General features: G+C 39.5%; 1 long non-coding RNA gene across 1 annotated transcript in view; it reads left to right on the plus strand.

Moving 5' to 3' along the window:
• The window catches only part of LOC128118162 (uncharacterized), a 68,860-nt gene that overhangs the window by 39,735 nt on the left and 9,065 nt on the right, over positions 1-20,060 (plus strand). Inside the window, exon 2 of the long non-coding RNA XR_008221032.1 lies at positions 3,462-3,629. This is a non-coding gene — a long non-coding RNA (uncharacterized LOC128118162). The remainder of the gene's footprint in view (positions 1-3,461; positions 3,630-20,060) is intronic.

Raw genomic sequence — 20,060 nt, forward strand, 5'->3', positions numbered from 1 at the left:
CCCTAGAACCTGCAGAAAAGCTTGGCATGGGGTCAAACACTTGTAAACCCAGCATTGCAAAGACAGAGGCAGGGAGATCTCATTGGCCACCTAGTCTAGCCAAATCAGTGAACCTCAGACCAATAGGAGACTTTGTCTCAAAATCCAAAGAGGACAGTGCCTGAGGAAAGACACCTGAGGCACAACCCCAGCTTTCACCTCCATTCAACAAGCACACAACACACATGCACACGCACAAGCATGCACACATGCACGCCTCAAACACATGACTTTTAAAAGCTGATTTCACTCTATTAAAATATATCTGACAAATTTTACAAGTCTCTGCTTGCCTTCTGCATCGCCTGGTGCTGACATGATTCCCCATGTCTTGACGAACACCCTTGCTTTCTGACGTGGTAAGTGATCTCTGGGCCTAGGGCAGGGCCCGTCACTTCTGTGGTGACCTCAGCTCATCTCTGTCACATAACAGTGTTCTCTGTCACCAGATGGAGCCAGAATCTGGGCAGTAAGTTTTGATAAGGGAACACTGAAGGGAAATTCATGTGTGAGAAAGAAAAATGTCTTTTCGGAAAAAAAAGAAAGAAAGAAAAATTAGGTTTTCAATAGGAAAAGTTTGACAAATGGAGAAAAAAAGGCATGTGTAAAAAACAAAGATGGGGTTGGAGAGATGGCTCAGCAGTTAAGAGCACTGTCTGCTCTTCCAGAGGACCCAGGTTCAATTCCCAGCACCCACATGGCAGCTCACAAATGTCTATAACTCCAGTTCCAGGGCATCAGACACATTCAACATACATACACCTTCACACAGACATCCAGGCAAACAAAACACCAATAAAATAAACAAATAATTTAAATACATAGTTAAAAAACCAAGAAGACAGAAAAAGGAGTATTCTTTTGGAATGGCAATGTTCTGTGTGATGGAAACAGAGGCTAGGGTACATGGGACAGGCCCAGGTGAGGAGTGTGGAGGGGTGTGTATCTGCTCACGTTGACTCCCAGGTGCCTAAGCTTGTGGGAAGTATCATTTTGTAATGTGAGCTTGTCATTTCCTCCACAGAATAGACGCTGTCCTGAAAACAGCCCCAGGGCAGGCCCGGCTTGCTCTGACTGGGCTGGTGAACCTTAGGGATGCCTGCCTGCTGGCTGAGGGAAACGGAGAATGCAACCTGAAGTTTGTTGCAGCAGTCAGGAAGATCTGGAACATTCTGTGAACTGCAACTGATTCTCAGTTATTTTGATCTTTCTAGCCTTTCAACCTGAAGCCAAGTACCTACACATCAGGAGCTCTCTTCCTCTTCCTCATCCCCTACTTTACCAATGGCTCCTGAGTAGCTGAGTCTTCTAGGTCAAGAATCCTCACATAGTGGTAGGAACCACCTTTGGTTCCTGCATGTGCAATTGGTAGATCTTCAAACTGTTCAGATCCATGCCAAATTTCTAAGACTGGCTAGCTCTGGGATAGGAACTTTCCTGGGAGCTGACAGTAGGGTCTGATGAATGAGTCCCTGTGAATTCTGCCACACTACTTGTTTTCAGATAAATCTAAGTACCAGCAACAATGACTCTCTAAGTACACTGACTCCCATAGTAAATGCGATTCCCTTTCTTACAGGTCCAGTGTGACCATTAGAGGTCAGTGGCACAGCTCTGCTCCCGTGGAGACCCAGGTTCATGCCAGACCTCAGCTCTGCCACCCGCTGGCCAGTGTGCCTCAGAATTTAATGTATATTGGATCACCCTGAGGACCTAGTTAAAACACAGATTGTTTTAGTAGGTCTTGGGTAGGGCCTTTGATTGAGCATTTCTAGTGTTTCCCCCAGTGGACCCTGGAAGAGTGAGACCCTAAGGTGTGTCCAACTCCTACACTGACAGAATTAGGACTGTCACTTTTAGGTTCTGGCCTTGAGGAACTGGGAGTCAAAGTGGGAAGTTCCTCTTGATGTCTTCAATCCCAGACCCAAAGACGGCAGGCATCACTTTTGCTCACATTGCCCCTGTAAAAACCTCCAAGTCCGCATCAAACCACATGGACATCTGGGAAATGTAATCTCCCTGGGCAGCAGTGTGTACAGCCACAATCTGTTACTATCAAGAGTGAGGAGCAGATGTTGGCAGACACTTCGCAGCCCCCTGCACATTAATCTCTCTGAACCTCCTCACAGGCCTCTGGGGGACCTCTAGTGTCGCCCAATCAGGAGCAATGCACTCCTAAGTGTCCAAGAGGCTTTCCAGACCTGGACTTCACAGCATTCTGTCCTTCAGAGAACACTTGAAAACCTCTCCAAGAATTCCTGAGTGCAGAGCTGGCCTATTTAGGAGATTAGGCTCAGACTCTTTCCATTCTTCTGACTTTGGAAGTGGATGAGCTGACTAGATGACATTGTTCAAAATCTCCTTGTTTAATGCTTCCTGTCTTGGTGAGAATGAATTCATGCTTCTAACTCAGTTTCGTGTCCTGCAGGCTGGATCAACCGCACTGCAGATTCTCCAAGCTGATAAGTGAGTCGGTATAATAAAGGAGTGACGATAGCCAGCCAGATGCACAGGCAGTCTGGGGGTTGAATAATGATCACAGTACATTTGTGATAAAGCCCCAGTTTATTAAGCAGACAAATAGCAGCATTAGGTGGTCGAATAGCTCAAGAACAGTGAGTGAAACCTTACTTTTCTTGACTGATGATATTTGCCTTTCCATTTTTATTTACCTGATTGAAAATGTGTGGCTTATTCACTGAAGGAACATTCCCTTTCCCCAAATTCTTCTCAATAGCCAAACAAATAAAACAGAATTAACTTAAGCTAGATGATAGTATCTGCCTTAGGCAGAAGGATAGAGGGGCAAGGAGTCATCAAAAAAATTGGCTTCAATATGTGCTTCATAAATACATATGAAGGGACAGATATGAGGAGGCTCTGAAAAAATGAAGTGTGCGTGTTCTTCCTCAAAGTGTAAGCTTAGGGACTAATACCCTTTCAGCTGAACTTTTGCTCAGCATGGCTTTTTTATGTTTTCATTGAAATGAAGAATTTTAATGTAAGATAAAACTGGGATATAACTTGAAATGAAATCTCCCATATCCTCCCATTAGTCCAGCAGTTGCTTTCATGCAGCCTAAGCAGATTTTATCATGTGTGCTATTTAGAGAAACATCTGTATTGAAGGAGGAAGGCTGGGATCGAATCACTTCGTGTAGCAACCTTGTGGAGAAATAGGATAAGTTCTCTGTGGATTCTAAGTCAAAGGGTAGAGATGATGTCCCTGCTACTTGACTTTCCAGTAACTATGGTGATGAGAAAAGTGAGGACAAGGATGACGCAGTGACAATGGCCACCTATGGAGGGCTTTCTGAGAACCTGACACTGTTGAAGAGTCTATCATGTGTCCCACACAATCCTTGTGGAACTCCTTGAACTGGGTACCATGGCTAGTGCTCTCTCTTCCTTCTTCCCTCCAGTGTGATGGAGAGATCCCCAGGACCACATGTTAGACAAGCACTCTACCACTGAGCTACAGCCACAGTCCAAAAGCTTCATTCTACAGTTGAGGAAACAATGAGACAGAAAGATGTCAACAATCACTCTCAAGGAAATCCAGCTAACGTAGCAGACTCTGTCCATGCAAGGTATGTTTCCCCTTCCTGGACTATCACTAAGGGGCACTTCTTATCCTTTCTTATGGTAAGGAGTATCCAGTGTATCAAAGACCAGTGCTGGAGGATGAGATTAAACTTGTAGAAAGTGCCTTCCATGTGTTCACCTTCTGCCAGCTGCATACAGACTACAAGGGGCCCTGGGGATGGTGGGGTCACAGGTGGCAGGAGTCTTGGTCCATGAATCATTTCATCCACCAGAAACATCTTCCTTGGCCTACCACATAGATTATGGCATTCAGGGGCTGCTTAGACCCTAGCTGGAGGAGGGACTGGGGCTCGAAGGAGGCTGTCTGGTTGACAGTCCACCTCGAATAAACCGCTTAGGAAGGGCAGACGTGGCTCAGTAGAGAGTGCATGCTTGGCGTGGCATGTATAAAGCCTTTGGTTTAACCTCCAAAACCAAAAGGAAGGAAAACAACGTTGAGAATGGTCATCAGGGAGCATCGGTCCAGGTGTCTGAGCTGATGCCTCCAGAAGGCTGAAGTCTGCGTAGTTCCCACGGCAGTCTGAAAAGAGTGCTTAGACACATGCTTCCCCTTGGTGTTGGTAAACATTCCACCCAGATCAGAGCTTGCCACAGCTAGGGACGGGACCTCCTCCCTCTTTTCCATGAGTCCTCCCTCCCTTCATGCCTCCCTCCTTTCCTCCTGCCCCTCATTCCTCTCCATCTTTCCCTGAACTTGGCCATCTTCTGGAGCTTTCCCTTCTTCCAGATGACCTTTGTGCTGTTTATATCCAGATGAGATGCCACCTGAGCCAAGCCAAGGCCAACACTGTTGCAGAACATTATTTTAAGATGTGTTTCATTTATTTATGCTGTGGAACATTTGTTTAATGATACAAAGATGTGCTGCATTCTTTTATGTTGCATTTGTTTAATTCTGTAAAGCTGTGCTACTTTACCTGTCTAAAACATCTGATTGTTCTAGTGAAGAGCTCAAGGCAGGAATAGCAAGGCAGGAGAAAGGATGGGCAGGGAAGGAAGGCAGAGAGAATAAATAGGAGAAATCTGGGAGGAACAAGAGAAGGAGGAGGACTTGTCTGCTGTGTAGACACGTAGCTACACAGCAAGGCATGTAGTACAAAGTAAAGAAAGGTATACAGTGAAGCATTAATCTATTCTTTAACAATAAAAGTTCAGGAGTCAGATATTGGTGTAAGAATCTGAAGGCTCAGAGAAGCAGAGAAGCCACCAGTCCTCTCCTACCTGCTCCATTCCCTCCTCAAAAAGGGATCCCTCTCCGCCCCACCTTACTACTTCCTGTCCTATCTATCTACAGTTCTCCAAAACCTCTGTGGTTAATTTTGGTCAGCTAGTGGCTAGCTCCACCCTCTGACTCCAAGCCAGCTTTATTTGTCAGAACGTGATCAAAATATCACACATTTCCCCTTTTTGTCTAAAAAAGGAATATTTTTAACTAACAAAGTAAAAATATATACAAGTACAAAAATTATATACAAATATATACAGGTAAGAATTACTTTAACAATGTCCAGTCCATTTGCATTTGATGAATTCTGAGAAAATACTCTATTATCTATTCCATTTTGGTGAGTTCAAAGTGTTGTACCTAATTCATTTTCTATCCTAACTTGTATTACTAATGCAAAACTATCTTTTTACGTCTCTCAATTTTATATACTTTACACATCTTTTGTGAGTTTCGTTTCTGAATTTGGTAACTAGGAATACTATAACTAGAACTATCTAGTCTTCAGCTCCATCAGAGACCTGAAAAGGATATAATATTACCTGAGTAAACAGGAAGTACAGAGAAAACAATTTCCAAAACTAAGAAATGACAGAATCAGCTGGTTGTCTGGACAGTCACCCAAGGTTCCTCTGTAACATTGGGGTATCCATTTTGAGCCAGAAGACTTAGAATATCTGACAGACTTTTCTGTGAAGCAGAAATTTTGAAGAACTGCCCTGTCTTGTATGGTCATAGATCAGCAGTCACTTTCTTTGTGTCCTACTTGTCCAGTTTGGACACCATACTATCAGCAGTTGAAGCAAGGGCAATTTCTTACCCAGTGGCTAACTTTTGCCACAAAGGAAGCAAACTCCATATGGAGTTTCTTTGATGCCCCTCATCTTCTCTAAAGTAGATGGTACTGCCAGGAACAGACATGTCTCATTGTCATAAAAAATTTTATGTTATCAAAACAGCTTAAATACCATATACTGTAGATCTCTGAAGTGTTTGAAGACTGCTTGCCTATCTAAAATATATCTGTTTGACCTTGAAAGCATACCTAACATGACTACAAGCTTGATTGTAATAAATGACTAACTACTAACCTGCATTCCTTTATTGTCCTAAATAGTCTGTAATAATTACTTTCAAGAACTAGAAATTTACATTACATTGTTGAATGAGCTGCATAGGTACAATACCTTAAGCAGGAGTAGAAATGTAGCTATAGTAGGTTCTAACAAAAATAACCTTAAATTTGTATCAATATACAAAAATCCATACCAATGTAAAATATTTAAAACTAGTAGTTGCTTTTTTGGTCTAAAAGCAGATCCAACAGTCTACCTTTTAATCCTATGTCTACATCCCCCTTTTTTCTTTTTTCTTTTTTTTTTTTTGTTGTTTTTTGTTTTTTTTCGAGACAGGGTTTCTCTGTGTCGCTTTGCGCCTTTTCCTGGAACTGACTTGGTAGCCCAGGCTGGCCTCGAACTCACAGAGATCTGCCTGGCTCTGCCTCCCGAGTGCCCTTTTTTCTTTTTAGAACAAGATCCCTGAATCTAATCTCCTCTGTTCAGCTTTTTTCTTGACCATTACCAATAACAACTTGTAACCAACCCCCCAAATGATGACAAACATCCATAACCCACTCAACTACTAAAAAGTGCCCATCCCACCTCTTGAGAATGTGGGTGTCATGTTCTTAAAATTACTCACTGTTGTCTAGGGGGTGACAGAATCTTTAGGGGACCCTAAAAAACATGGAATAATTGTCAAGTACTGGGAGAGCTAGTTGTATCATTTGTTGTCCAGTCTCTGTGTAATGGGAAAGTGCAGGGATTATCTCAAGTCCTGGCTAGAGTAGTCTGTGAAGCTGGATAATCTCAGCTAGCCACCATGAAATTGTCCTGAGCAGTTTGTAGTCCAAAACCAATCTTTGGGTGGTGTTTGTTGGCTTTGTGGAATCGTCATTGTGAGGTCCCATCATCTTTTTGGAGACTTCAAAGGTCATTGTTAGGAATGGTCATGGTTCACTGTAAAAACTTAAACATTTTAAATGTCATATATAGCAGATTTCAAAGTGATTAAAGGATCACAACTTGTGAAGTACATTCAGAAAACTTAATTCTTAATTACCTGATAGAGACTCAAATGAGAAATAATGCACAAGAAGCTAGAGGATGCTTTTTTCTAGAATTAATTAGTGCTCTATATGACCATTAATATCATGACAAAAAGTTTAAATATATATATATATATATCTTATAAATTTTAAGATAATATTTATACCTTAAGAAAAGTTTTAAAGAGTCAAAATAAATAATCAAAGAATTATGAGATTAGTGACAATAGAAGAGTCCCTTATTTGGGTTTTTCTTCGGACCCATATCAGGTGACTCTTCTGACATGATACAGAGATTTTAGATTTTCCTTTAACAAGGATGCTTGGGTTTAGAGAAGGAGGGAGCTACAATCCAACTCCAAAGCCAGCTTTAATTTTTAATTGAACTGGGACTACAAAAAGACCAGTTGCATTATATGTCTGTAAAGAACAGCATAAGCAAACAACTGGGAAGATTTATGAAATCAATTTACTATTTTTCTTGGGACATTTTCTATGGATGATTCATCCTTTTTCTTCAGATGTCTCTATTGCAATAAATCCATGGGAGTCTGCTTAAAGGGCAAAAGGAATTTATTAGGAAAGAAAACTCACTAAAACAGAATAGGAGAATCATCAAAGGGTCCTGGAATGCTGAGGTACTGTCCCACACTTTTCTGAGTCAGTCTGCCATCCAAGCCCATGATGGAGAGAAGAGACCAGCATATGTGCATCTCATATGAACTATCAATTAGATAGTTCTTTTGATGATGGTTGATGAACTTTTGACTCTTCTAATTAAAAACTCTCCTGTTCAAATCTAGTCTTTATCAATTTTGATAGTATCCATAGTTTTTCTTCTTCTGTGGAAACAAAGTAAAACTTCTTCCCCAGTATAAACATATCCTATTTTCCATTCTGAGGTTAGCACATCTTTAAAGTATATAGGCTGATTCAACTCTGTAGTTTTTTTCTATTATCCAATGTCTCTCAACAGCTGTCGTTCCTTTCTCATTAGCATTTAGAAAATTTAAAGTTAATAAAGCACTGTGCAATCTGTCTCTGGGTGTCTTTATTACCCATTTCTGTTTATTAAGCATACCTTTTAGAGTGCAATTAGATAGTTCTATAAGTGCTTGCCCTATAGGATTGTGTGGTATACCTGTAAAATGCTTTATGTTGTAATATGCAAAAAACCTGTTTCATTTTACTAGAAATGTATGCTGGAGCATCATCAATCTTAATTTGTACAGGTATACCCATGATGGTGATAACTTCTAATAAATGTGTAATTACAAAATCAGCATTTTCAGAACTCAATACAGTTGCCCATTGAAATCCTGAATATGTATCTATGGTATTGTATTCGTATTTTAATTTTCCAAACTCTATAAAATGAAACACATCTATTTGCCAAATTTTATTTCTTTGAGTACCCTTTGAGATACTTCCTGCAGGTAGCTGAGTTTGGTTATACAAAGAACAAGTAGGACATTTCCTTATAATTTCCTTGGCATGTTGCCGAGTGACGGAAAAATCTTTTTTCAAACACTTGCTATTAATGTGGTGCTTCTTATGAAATTCTGAGGCTTCTAATACATTTCTTACCAATAGCTGATCAATTTCATCACTACCATGTTAGAGGGCCTTGAAGACCTATATGGGATCTATGTGTTATATACAAGGGATGATTTATATTTCTGATTATTTCCTGTAATTGAATACATAATAAAGTTAATTCTGAATCTTTTGAAATAAGTTGAGCAGTTTCAATATGTAAAACAACTCTTTTGGCATATTGAGATTCAGTAACTATATTAAGAGGTTCTGTAAAATCCATTAATACCATGAGAATAGCATATAATTTTAACTTTTGAACAGAATCATAAGGGCTTTGAGCCACATTACTTAAATTTCCTGACTTATAACTTCACTTTCCTGATTTGTTTGCATCAGTATAGAATGTATGGGCTTCAAAAATTGGTGTTCCCATACAATGTGAAGAAGGGTATAATTAGTTCTCTTTATAAACTGAAGTATCTTGTTTTGGGGATATTTGTTGTTAATCTCTCCAAAAAAAATTACTACAAGCTCTTTGCCAATGTTCATTTTCTGTGCATAAAGAGGAAATTTCAGCATTAGTAAAAGGTATCACAGTTTCTGCTGTGTCTATTTCTGCTAACTGACAAAGTCTTAATTTTCCTTTCAGAATAAACTCAGAAATATTTTCTACACAAGTCTTTAATTTTCATTCTGTTTATGTGGGAAAAGTATCCATTCTAAGACACTATCTTTTCCCTGCATTAGAATTCCTGTAGGAGAATGCATAGAAGGTAAAATAACAGAATATAATCAAGCTCTGGATCCAAAAGATCCACATGTGCATCCTGCAATTTCTTTTCTACCAAAGCCGATTCCTTCAGCCTCAGCTGATAATTTTCTTGGACTATTTAAGGCTTTATCACCTTGTAAGGTTTGAAATAAATTACTTAATTCTTGAGTTGTTAATTCAACTTCAGGCCATAGCCAGTTAATATCTCCCAGCAATTTTTGAAAACCATTAAGAGTTTGTAATTGACTTCTCCTGATTTGTACTTTCTGTGGTTGAATTTTTTTATAAACCTATCTCATATCCTAGGTAATTAATAGAATCTTCTCTTTGTATTTTATTCAGAAGCAATTTGTAATCCCCAACAAGTCAAAATTTTCTTTACTTCTTCAAACCTTTTCTCTAAGGCATCTGCACCTGAATCAGCTAGTAAGATATCATTCATATAATGGTAAACTATAGATTGAGGAAACTTACTATGAATTATTTTCAATGGCTGTTGTACAAACTATTGATATAAGGTAGAGCTGTTTAACATTCCTGTGGAAAGACCTTCCATTGATAGCTTTTAACAGCTGGAATTATTAAAATTAGGCACTGTGAAGACAAATTTTTCTCTATCCTGTTCTTGCAAAGGTATAGTAAAGAGCAATATTTTAAATCAATCACTGTACTAGGCTATCCTTTAGGTAATAGAGAAGGCAAAGGAATTACAGGCTATAAAGAGCCCATTGGCTGAATCACCTTATTAATATCTCTTAGATCTATTTTCCATTTTCCAGATTTCTTTTTAATAACAAATACAGGAGAATTCCAAGGACTGGTCAATTCTTCAATAGGTTGAGCATTTAACTGCTCCTGTACCAACTGTTCTAAGGCCTGTAATTTTTCTGATGTCAAAGGCCATTGTTCCACCCAGACAGTTTTTTCAGTTAACCATTTTAAAGGTAGGGCTGTTGGTGCCTTTGAAACATCAGCAGCTGTTGTCCCCTGTTTATGTGCAACCTAAAAGGTCAGTGACTGTTCTTTATAATATCTTTTAATATTTTTCCCAGAAATGTACGTTAGTTTATGGTTTGTTTCTGAGATTGGAGGAATGTTAATATGGGTATCCCATCGCTGTAACAAATTGGATCCCCATAAATTCGTTGCTATATTGCCACATATGGCTTTAATTTCCTCTCTGTCCTTCCAGCCCTTTACATTTGGCCCATCTTGTGCTTTGCTTTACTTGACATAAAGTTCCAATCCCTAAAAGCTGAACATTTACCTCCTGAAGAGGCCAATTTAGATGCCAAGATCTTGGTGCAATTATTGTTAACATCTGCTCATGTCTACATGACCCTCAATTACAATGACATTTATTCATATTTTTAACTTTGGTCTTTGATATTTCATAGAAGTTTGCCAAAACATTGGCTTTATGGTTTCTCCCCAAATTTTGTTTTATCCTCTAAAGCTGTTCTGTCATCTAGAGCAGTATGTTTTTTATTCCACAACAGGCATTAAGTCTTTTAGTTGCTTTGTGGAGGAGTTTCCCTAATGTTGATAGGGAATGATTGAATGAAATTTGATATGGAGGCCTGTGAGAGGCCTCTTAAGGTGTTTCCCAATGACAAATGGTTACCTTGCGTGTTCCATGTTGATCTGCATTCATTAGTCCAATGTCAGCCTTTGTTGCACCTTCTGTATATTCCAGAAGGCTGGGGCCTTCTGTTTGGATTCTCTCTAGAAAAAAAGAAAACATTGTTCCTAGCAGCACCTTTCCTGCAATCCCTTTTCAAATGACCTGGTTTACACAATTAAGACATCTACCCTTTTAATTTTTCTTAAAATTTTTAGAAGTCACTTCTCCTCTCCAAGTATCATCATAAGCATGAGATCCAATATCAGCTGTATTTCTAATCCATTCATCTATGGGTGCTGATCTTTGTTGTGGGAATTCATTCCATTCAGCCAATGGCTTTGGGGCAGAAAGCCCTAGGGCATGGCCTTGTCTGCATACACGATCACTTAAGAGTGGAGGAAGAGGGGTCATGTGCTCTCTTATGTGCTCGAAGTCAGAGCAAGCAGCAAAGAGTGGCTTGTGGTTGGTCCCCATCTCCCCCAGGCAGAATGGCAGGACTTGGCAGCTGAATCAGAGGCAACGTCAATCTAGTCCTGTACCCATGAGTCTGTATCCCCATTGTACCCCACTAATAAATTAATAATAAACCTTTGTGGGATATCACTTTAGATCTTTCCCTTAAAGGCCTGATCTCCCTTTTATATTCTGAATTAGCATTTTCAAAAGCCAAAGATTCAATTAATATTCTTCTAACTTCTGGATCTGATATCATTCTATTTATAGCTGAAGTCAGTCTTTGTAAAAAATCAGTGAAGCCTTTTGGGCTTTGTATTGTATAATTTTAGTAAATGGCTCAGTTCTCTTTGCTGACTCTTTAGTACTGTCCCAAGCATTCAAAGCTGTTGTACAGCACAGGGACAAGATGTGATCATCAAATGTAACCCATCTTTCCACATCAGCGTAGTAGCCCTCATCAAGGACTTGATCTTGGGAAATCTCATAACCTCTAACCCGACCTTGCTGTTCGATAGCCCTAGTTTCATGTCTCCACCAGCTAGTCCCTTGCAGCTGAGGACCAGATTCCAATACTGCTGTGATTAAATCTTTCCAGTCTTGTGTAAGACTGTTTTGAGAGGCCCACACATTTAACATCTGCTTCACAAAAGGTGAATGCATGCCATATGAAACTAATGCTTCCTTAAATCTCTTCAAATCTAACATTTCTATAGGTTCCCAGTTAACTTTTGAATAGCCTCAGGGATGCCAATAATCTAGTGGTTGTTCTTGAATGATAACTGGAGAAATTAAGGTTGGTTTCTAATAACCTTGGGCCTTTTCCCTTCCGTTTATAATGTCATGGTGTAGTAACGTCTGCTCTGAACTCCTTTGTCTGTGAATGAATATTCTTCTTAGTTCCATTAGTCTGTATTTCTGTCTGTGTGTGAACATTTTTCTTAGTTCCATTAGTCTGTCTTTCTAAGTATTTTATCTTATCAGTCAATTTTTCATATTTGGCACTGATATCAAACAACTTTTTAGGGATAAAAATAAGAATTACCGAAATGATAAATGACATTATGTCAATCCCAGCTAAGTTGATTATCACTTTATTTAATTGTTCCTTTTCAAACCATCCATTGTGGAACTATACAGAGGCCTAACTCCATGCATTGTAATGTTTCCCATTTTTAATGTGAGAAAAAAAACCTCTTCTTTTTAAAAATTTTAACTAATTCCCCCTTTTAAGAATTCCTGGGTGTCTCACCAGATCTGCTGATGACAACAGTGGAGTGCGAGGCTAGCTGAAGCTGTGTAGCATGCCTGGGCAGAGAACACAGTTGGTACACAGCCTGACTGAGGGCAGCTGTGGCTGCTAGCACATTAGTATGTGGCAGTTGCAACAACAATAGAAGCCAGAGCAGGTGTTGGGGCAGCTGACCTAATGTGGCAGCAGCCTGAGGAAAAGGTCCAAGGGAAACCCACAACCCACTGGAAAAAGGAGCCAAGGAGACAGCTGTCTGAAGGGCAGACACAGGGAAATATGTAGAAGCAGCATATGTGACAGGCAGGAAGTGAGAGCACAGAGCTGCCTAAAGGCAGAGCTGGCTGATAGTGGGCTTCTGACTCTGGCAGCATTTGGAGCTCAGGTGCCTGTGGAGTTTGGGGCCTGTAGAGACTGTTGTAGAAAGGCTGCAACTGGCAATTTCCAGACTTGTTCAGAGGGCTTGAGGCAAGAGAGGAAAAATCTGCTGACTCTGGTGACTGTGGCCATGGCTACCAGCAGCAGCTGCCCACAGCTGCTGCAATGCCAGGGGTGAATGACTATCTCCTGCTTTCATGCCTCAACATTTGGACACCAGATGAGGTATTATTCTTATTATTCTTTATCAATAAAAATTCAGGAGTCAGATGTTGGGGTAAGAACCTGAAGGGTCAGGGAAACCATTAGTCCTCTCCTACCTACACAGTTCCTTCCTCCAAAAGGGCCAAGATCCCTCTCCACCCCTCTTTACTATTTCCTGCCCTATTTGTCTATGGTCCTCCAAAATCTCTGTGGTTAATTTTGGTTGGCTAGTGGCTAGCTCTGCCCTGTGACTCCAAGCAAGCTTTATTTGTCAGAAAACCATCAAAATATACAGCAATACAGAAATAGAAAAAATAAAAGCTCAAAGGCAAAAGGTAGATGGGATAATTTAAGTAAACAAAAACTTGCTAGAAACAAGCCAAGCTAAGACTGGGCATTTGTAAGTAATAATAAGACCCCATGTGTGATTTATTTGGGAGCTGGATCGCAGGACCCCAAAGAGAAAAGAGTAAAAACAACCAACTACATTTTGGCGTGCCATTGTGAGGCTCTCATATTTCCATGTAGGGCCTGAGAGAGCTGGAAAAAAAAAAGGACAAGGCTCCTTTAAGAGGTGCTGCTGTTCAGAGGCCCTGCTAAATAGAAACTGTAAACTAGGAAAAAACTACCTGTGGCAGCACAGGTACCATCTTCCATAGCTAGGAAGGTTGAATGCAGTTTTTGGTCATGCACCTCCAACCCAGCCCGAGCTTTAGGCTTTCACACCCCAAGAGCAGGCAGAGTCAGCTGAGAGCCATGCAGAGGATCCAGATGTAGCTTAGCAGTTTAAAGTTTAGTGTGGTAAAAAAACAAAACAAAACAAAACAAAAGCTAAATATTATGCAGTAAAAGAGGTTCAAATGGAAAAACACATGTAAATAGGTTCCAGTGTATTTTACAATGTACATAGGCTTAAGAAAGAGAAGAAAATGGGTATAAGCAGTTATAGAAAGAAAAAATAGTTTAAAAAAATAAAATAAAGCCTTTAAGGAGACAGTAAAAATAATATAAAAGAAAAAAGCTACATAAAGTTGGGAAATACTCAGGGAGTCTGGATCCTGTATTGTGTTGATTTAGAATTATTTGTATGGTGATAAGCAAAAGACAGCTGCTAGGAGACATGGGATTGTGAATGGGACTGCAAATTTGAACCAATCTAGATACTTTAGGGCTATCTTAAATTTTAAAAAGTCAAAAAATGTATTTGTCAAATGGAAGTCAATATGTTTTGGAGTAGAGATTTTGCTTTTGTTTCCATAGGAAACAAGAGGCTGTGGATTCATTCCAGGTTAATATGGGTTAGGTTTGATCAGGGGAGACTTCTTGAATCTTGACAGGTGATAAATGTCAAGAAAGGTTTCAGCTGATCTTCCCAGGACTTGGCTGTTATCTCAATTTTTCTTAGGGACCTCTAAAGATGCTTTGCCCACAGACAACAGGAAGCAGTTTGAAGAAAATCATGCCCATATTCCCAAGAGTTGGGGGCAGAGTGTTGCTGGTCTTCAGTTATTTGGTAGGTTATGGATGTTTGTTATAATTTAGGAGAATATAGCATATTTATACAAATTTAAAGTCTTTTTGTTATACTGTATATATGTTTCTACTCTTTTTTAAGGTATTGTACCCATGTAGTTCATTTAAAAATGCAAAGTAAAATTCTAGATTTTTAAAGCTATTATTATAAACTATCTAGGATAATCAAGAAACAGATTAGTAGCTAGTCATCTATAACAATCAAATTTGTAGATCTGTTAGGTATGGTTTCAAGATCATATAGAGATATATTTTAGATAGATAAATGATTTTCAAACACTTCAAAGACCTACAGAATATGACGTTTAAAATGTTTTATTAGCTTAGGGCTTTTCATGGCAATTAGACACATCTGCTCCTGGAAGTACCAATTTACTTCATAAAAGGATAATGAGCATTGAAGAAATTCCATAGGAATTTGCTGTCATTGTGGTAAAGTTAGCCAGTTGGGCAAGAAACTGCTTTTGCCTTGACTGCTTGACAGTATGCTGTATAAATTGGACATGCAGGACCCACAGGAATGTGACTGCTGAACTTTTCCAAAATAAGGTAGGATTGTCCTTCAATGTTTCTGCTTCATGAAGGAAGAGTCTGCCAGACATTCTGCAGGCTACAGATGAAAGCAACTGATGAACTTTAACAAAACAAGGCAGGACAGTCCTTCAAAATTTCTGCTTCATAGAAAAGTCTGCCAGATACTCTAGGCCTATAGGCTGAAGATGGATGCTCCAACATCACAGAGGAACTTTGGGTGACTGTCCAGGCAGTCAGATGTCTCTGTCATTTCTAGAGTCTTGGAAGTTGCTTGCAATGTACTTCCTGTTTACTCAAGTAATATAATATCCTTCTGGGGTCTTGGATGGAGTTGAAGACTAAATAGTTATAGTTGCATTTTTCTTTAGTTATGAAAGAAGTAAAATTAGGTATAAAACTTTGAAGTCACTAAGATGGGATGTATAGTGGAGTGTTTTGTCTGAATTTGCTAAATATAAATTGACTGAATATTGTAAATATAATTCTTACTTGATAACTGTTTTTGTTGTATGTAGTTTTACTATGTTAATGTTAAAACCTTTCATTTTTATTTAGACAAAAGGGGAAAATGTTGTAGAATATTATAAGATGTGTTACATTTGTTTATGAGGTGGAATATTTGTTTAATGATACAAAGATTCTTTTATTTTGCATTTGTTTAATTCTGTGAAGCTGTGCTACTTTGCCTGTCTAAAACATCTGATTGTTCTAATAAAGAGCTGGATGGCCAATAGCAAGGCAGGAGAAAGGATAGGTGGGGCTAGCAGGTAGAGAGAATAAAGAGGAGAAATCCAGGAGGAGTGAGAGAAGGAGGACTCCAGGGACCAGCCACCTAGCTACACAACACGGCATGGAGTAAGAAGTAAAGAAAGGTATACAGAAATATAGAAAGGTAAAAGAAAAGCCCAGAGGCAAAAGGTAGATGAGACATTTTAAGTTAAGAAAAGCTGGCTAGAAACAAGCCAAGCTAAGGCCGGGCATTTATAAGTAAGAATAAGACACCATGTGTGATTTATTTAGGATCTGGGTGGTGGGCCCCCAAAAGAGCAAAGAGCCAAAAGAATAAGATAAAGACCAGTAACAAAACACCACTTACTGCATTTCCTCCTGATGTTAGTCCCTCTTCTCTGTCCCAGGGCCACAAGCATTTTGCTATTTTCTAGCTACTGCTGAGATCTCACTGTCCTGCCTGATTTTTGACCATATTAGCATCAGCTTTGCCTGCCTTGAAGGGTTTTTATACAGGTGAATTTAGAGGTCTATAAAAGGGGTTTTTCAAATATATGTTACAAAACAGGTACTATTGGGTTGGAGATATGGCTCAGTCGATATAATGCCAGTCTCACAAGCATGAGGGCCTGAGTTTGGATCTTTTTTCTTTTTTTGTTTTTTTGGGACAGGATTTCTCTGTGTAGTTTTGGTGCCTGTCCTGGATCTTGCTCTGTAGATCAGGCTGGCCTTGAATTCACAGAGATCTGCCTGGCTCTGCCTCCTGAGTGCTGGGATTAAAGGCGTGCACCGCCACTGCCTGGCTCTGAATTTGGATCTTTAGGCCCACTTAAAAGCTAGGAATAGCCACACACACTTGTAATCTCTGTCCCTGGGCAACAGAGACAGATCTCTGGTGCTTCCTGGCCAGTCTGTCTAGCCAATCAGTGAGCTCCAGCTTCAGTGAAAGACCCTGGGTCAAAAAAATTAAATAAATAATAAGGTACACAATGACTGAGGAGATGATCTATTGACCTCTGGCTTCCACATGAACACACACACACACAGACACATGAACACACATATACAAATAGATATTAACATGATTAAAGTTTTTGTTCTTATGTTAAGGAGGGATTTGTTCAAATATATTAATTGAGAAAATGATTCAGATGTCTTTTATGCAATATTATAATATTTTAAAAATCTTAGTTTTGTAGATAAAGTTTGCTTTATGGCAAGACAGCTTTAGAAGAAACAGTGGAACATGAAGGTGATGTTGGAAAACAGAATTTTCAGAGATCATAACTGAGAAGTGTTCATAGCTGCAAGCACATTCGCTAGCAATTCTCAGTCCAGGCTGCTGTCTCCTCTGTGGTTTGTCTTATGCTGAGTTGTGGCAAAGAAGCAAACTGCTAATTATAAAAGGCAGAGAAGCCTCCTCAGGGCTCACCTATGCCTCTCCTTTGCTCCTCTTTGGCAGATGCTGCCCCAGAGCCTCACAAACTCTGCTCCAGGGGTTCAAAGGGCTCCCACAACTCAGCTCTTCAGTAGAGAGCTCTCACGCAGTGCAACTTACCAAGGATCAAATATCAGCTCCCAGGCAAAGCAAATCCAAAACAAGTGGGATTAAAAACACCAGGTTAGAGGAAACGCTACTGCGCGAAAACATTTCTTATAGTGTGTACACATGTGCAGCATCTAGCCCTACATATATTTTCTTTTCCTGTATATACCTCTGTACAGTATGACAGGAAGAAACTGATAGCAAAATGTTAAGAAAATAATTAAAAATATACTGCAACAAAAGGTATGTGGTCTTTCTCTCTCAGAATATCTTATTGTTCCATATTTACCCTTCTTGTGATGGCACAAGGCTTACATAGCATGAGGCATCCTGACATGGGGAACTGCTGCTGGCCTGTTCCATTGACCCTGGGAAGCAATAATTCTGAGTGGCATGAAGAAATCTCATGTGGCCCCATCCAGGACTTGAATAGAACCTTTGCCCAGCACAGACACTATGTATGTTCCCCATTCATTAGTCATTTATTACCATTTTGGTAGCCTTCCTAGCAGTGAGCAATTGAAAACTTATGAAATTTCAGCTTATAGAATTTTCCAGTTAATATTAAACAGTTAACCATGGTCTAAAATGACTGCAATCATATGAAGTGAAACCATGGATAAGGAAGAAAACACTACTGTGTGTATAGGCAAAAAAGGTTATTTATTTACATTAAGTTTTCCTACATGTGTGTGTTGTATGTTGACTATATCTTACTGCCCTACCCTTCCTTAACCCTCTCTCTTAGTCCTCTTCATTCCCTGGGGAGTTTGATTTCTATCTTCATGTCACATATGCATATGTGATTTTATATGTTTGTATAAAATATAGGAACTTCACATGAGAAAAACTACAGAATCTGTCTTTCTGAGATTGTCTAGTTCACTTAATATGATTATTTCTAGTTCCATCCATTTTCCTACAAATGACCTAACTTTACTCTTTCCACTCTGAAAAAAAATTCTATTGTGTATCTATACATTTCCTTTACCCATTCCTCTGCTGTTGGACACCATAGGGCTATCTTACCATCCTGGTCATTATTGTGGTTCATAGGTATCATAGTTGGGTAGGAATATTGATAGCTTTCTTCTCTTAGTTTTACCATCACCTTATGTACATACACATTTACACTTGCATGTATTATATGTAATTTTAGACAAATATAAAATTATACCCTGTATTGAAAATTTTCAAGATTCTTAGCTTTATTCATCCCTCCTCTTTCCCTCTCCTTTTGTATTGTCCTCCATGCCCACTCAAGAATTAAAGTCCTAGTCAGTATTCTATCGCTGTGAAGGGGCACCATGACCAAGGCAACTCTTATAAGAGAAAACATTTAATTGGGGTTTGCTTACAGTTTCAGGGAGTTTGTCTGTTATCATGGTGGGAAGCATGGCAGCATGCAGGCAGATATGGTACTGGAGAAATAGCTGAGATTTGGATTCACAGGCAGTAAGAAGAGAGAAACACAGGGCCTGGCTTGGGCTTTGGAAACCTCAGTGCCCTCTCCCAGCGACACACTGCCTCCACAAAGCCACCCCTACTTTAACAAGGCCACACCCCCTTATTTGTCTCAAGTAGTGTCATTCAAATTTATGAGCCTATGAGGACGATTTTTATTCAAACTACCATAGTTTCCTTCCCCATTTTTCCTGCATTCTGATATTCCTCTTTCTAGACTACCATCACAATCCCTTTTTACTTTCCTGGTTCCCATAGTTACTTCAGGCTATATGCAAGTTTGTAATCCTACTAACAGTGACCGAGGGTTCCTGTGCTTTCCTACAACTTCACCAGCATTTATTGTCAGTTGTTTTGTTGGTATTACCATTATGACTAGCGTGAGATGAAATCTCGAAGTTGTATTAATATACACTTCTCTAATTACTAAGGATGATGAGCACTTTTTGAGATATTTCTTAGTCACTTTTATGTCTTCTTTTGAGAATCCTACATTCAGATGCGTAACCCATTTTGAATTGAGTCATTTGTTTCTTGACTCTGTTTTTTTTATATTTTTATATATTCTGGATATTAGCTCTCTATTAGATGTGTAGGTACCAAGATTCTCTCCTACTCTGTGGGTTTCCTCTTTACTTAGTCTCAATTGAATGATTTCTTAGCTGTGCAGAAGCCTTTTAGTTTCATGAAGTTCCATTTGTCAAATGTTGGCCTAAATTCTTGAGCAAATGGAGTTCTATTCAGAAAATCCTTTCTTACTTATCTATCTCTTACAGGGTTCTGTGTGTAGATTGAAAAGGGCAAAGGAAAAACACCCTGACCTTGACTAGACCTGAGACCTGTGCCAAGGAAAAACACCCTGACCCTGACTTGACCCCACGACCAGGTCTTGAAATCCCACCAATCCCTGAGCTTCCTCCAGAATCAGTCTGCAGAATCCCACCAATCCATGAGGTCCCTGAGCTCAAAATCCACCAATCCCTGAGGTCCCTGAGCTCAAAATACCACCAATCCCTGAGGTCCCTGAGCTTAAAATATCACCAATCCCTGAGGTCCCT

Source organism: Peromyscus californicus, unplaced genomic scaffold (assembly GCF_007827085.1).
Source record: "Peromyscus californicus insignis strain IS unplaced genomic scaffold, ASM782708v3 Scaffold_22__1_contigs__length_63687245, whole genome shotgun sequence".
Taxonomy (NCBI): Eukaryota; Metazoa; Chordata; class Mammalia; order Rodentia; family Cricetidae; genus Peromyscus; species Peromyscus californicus.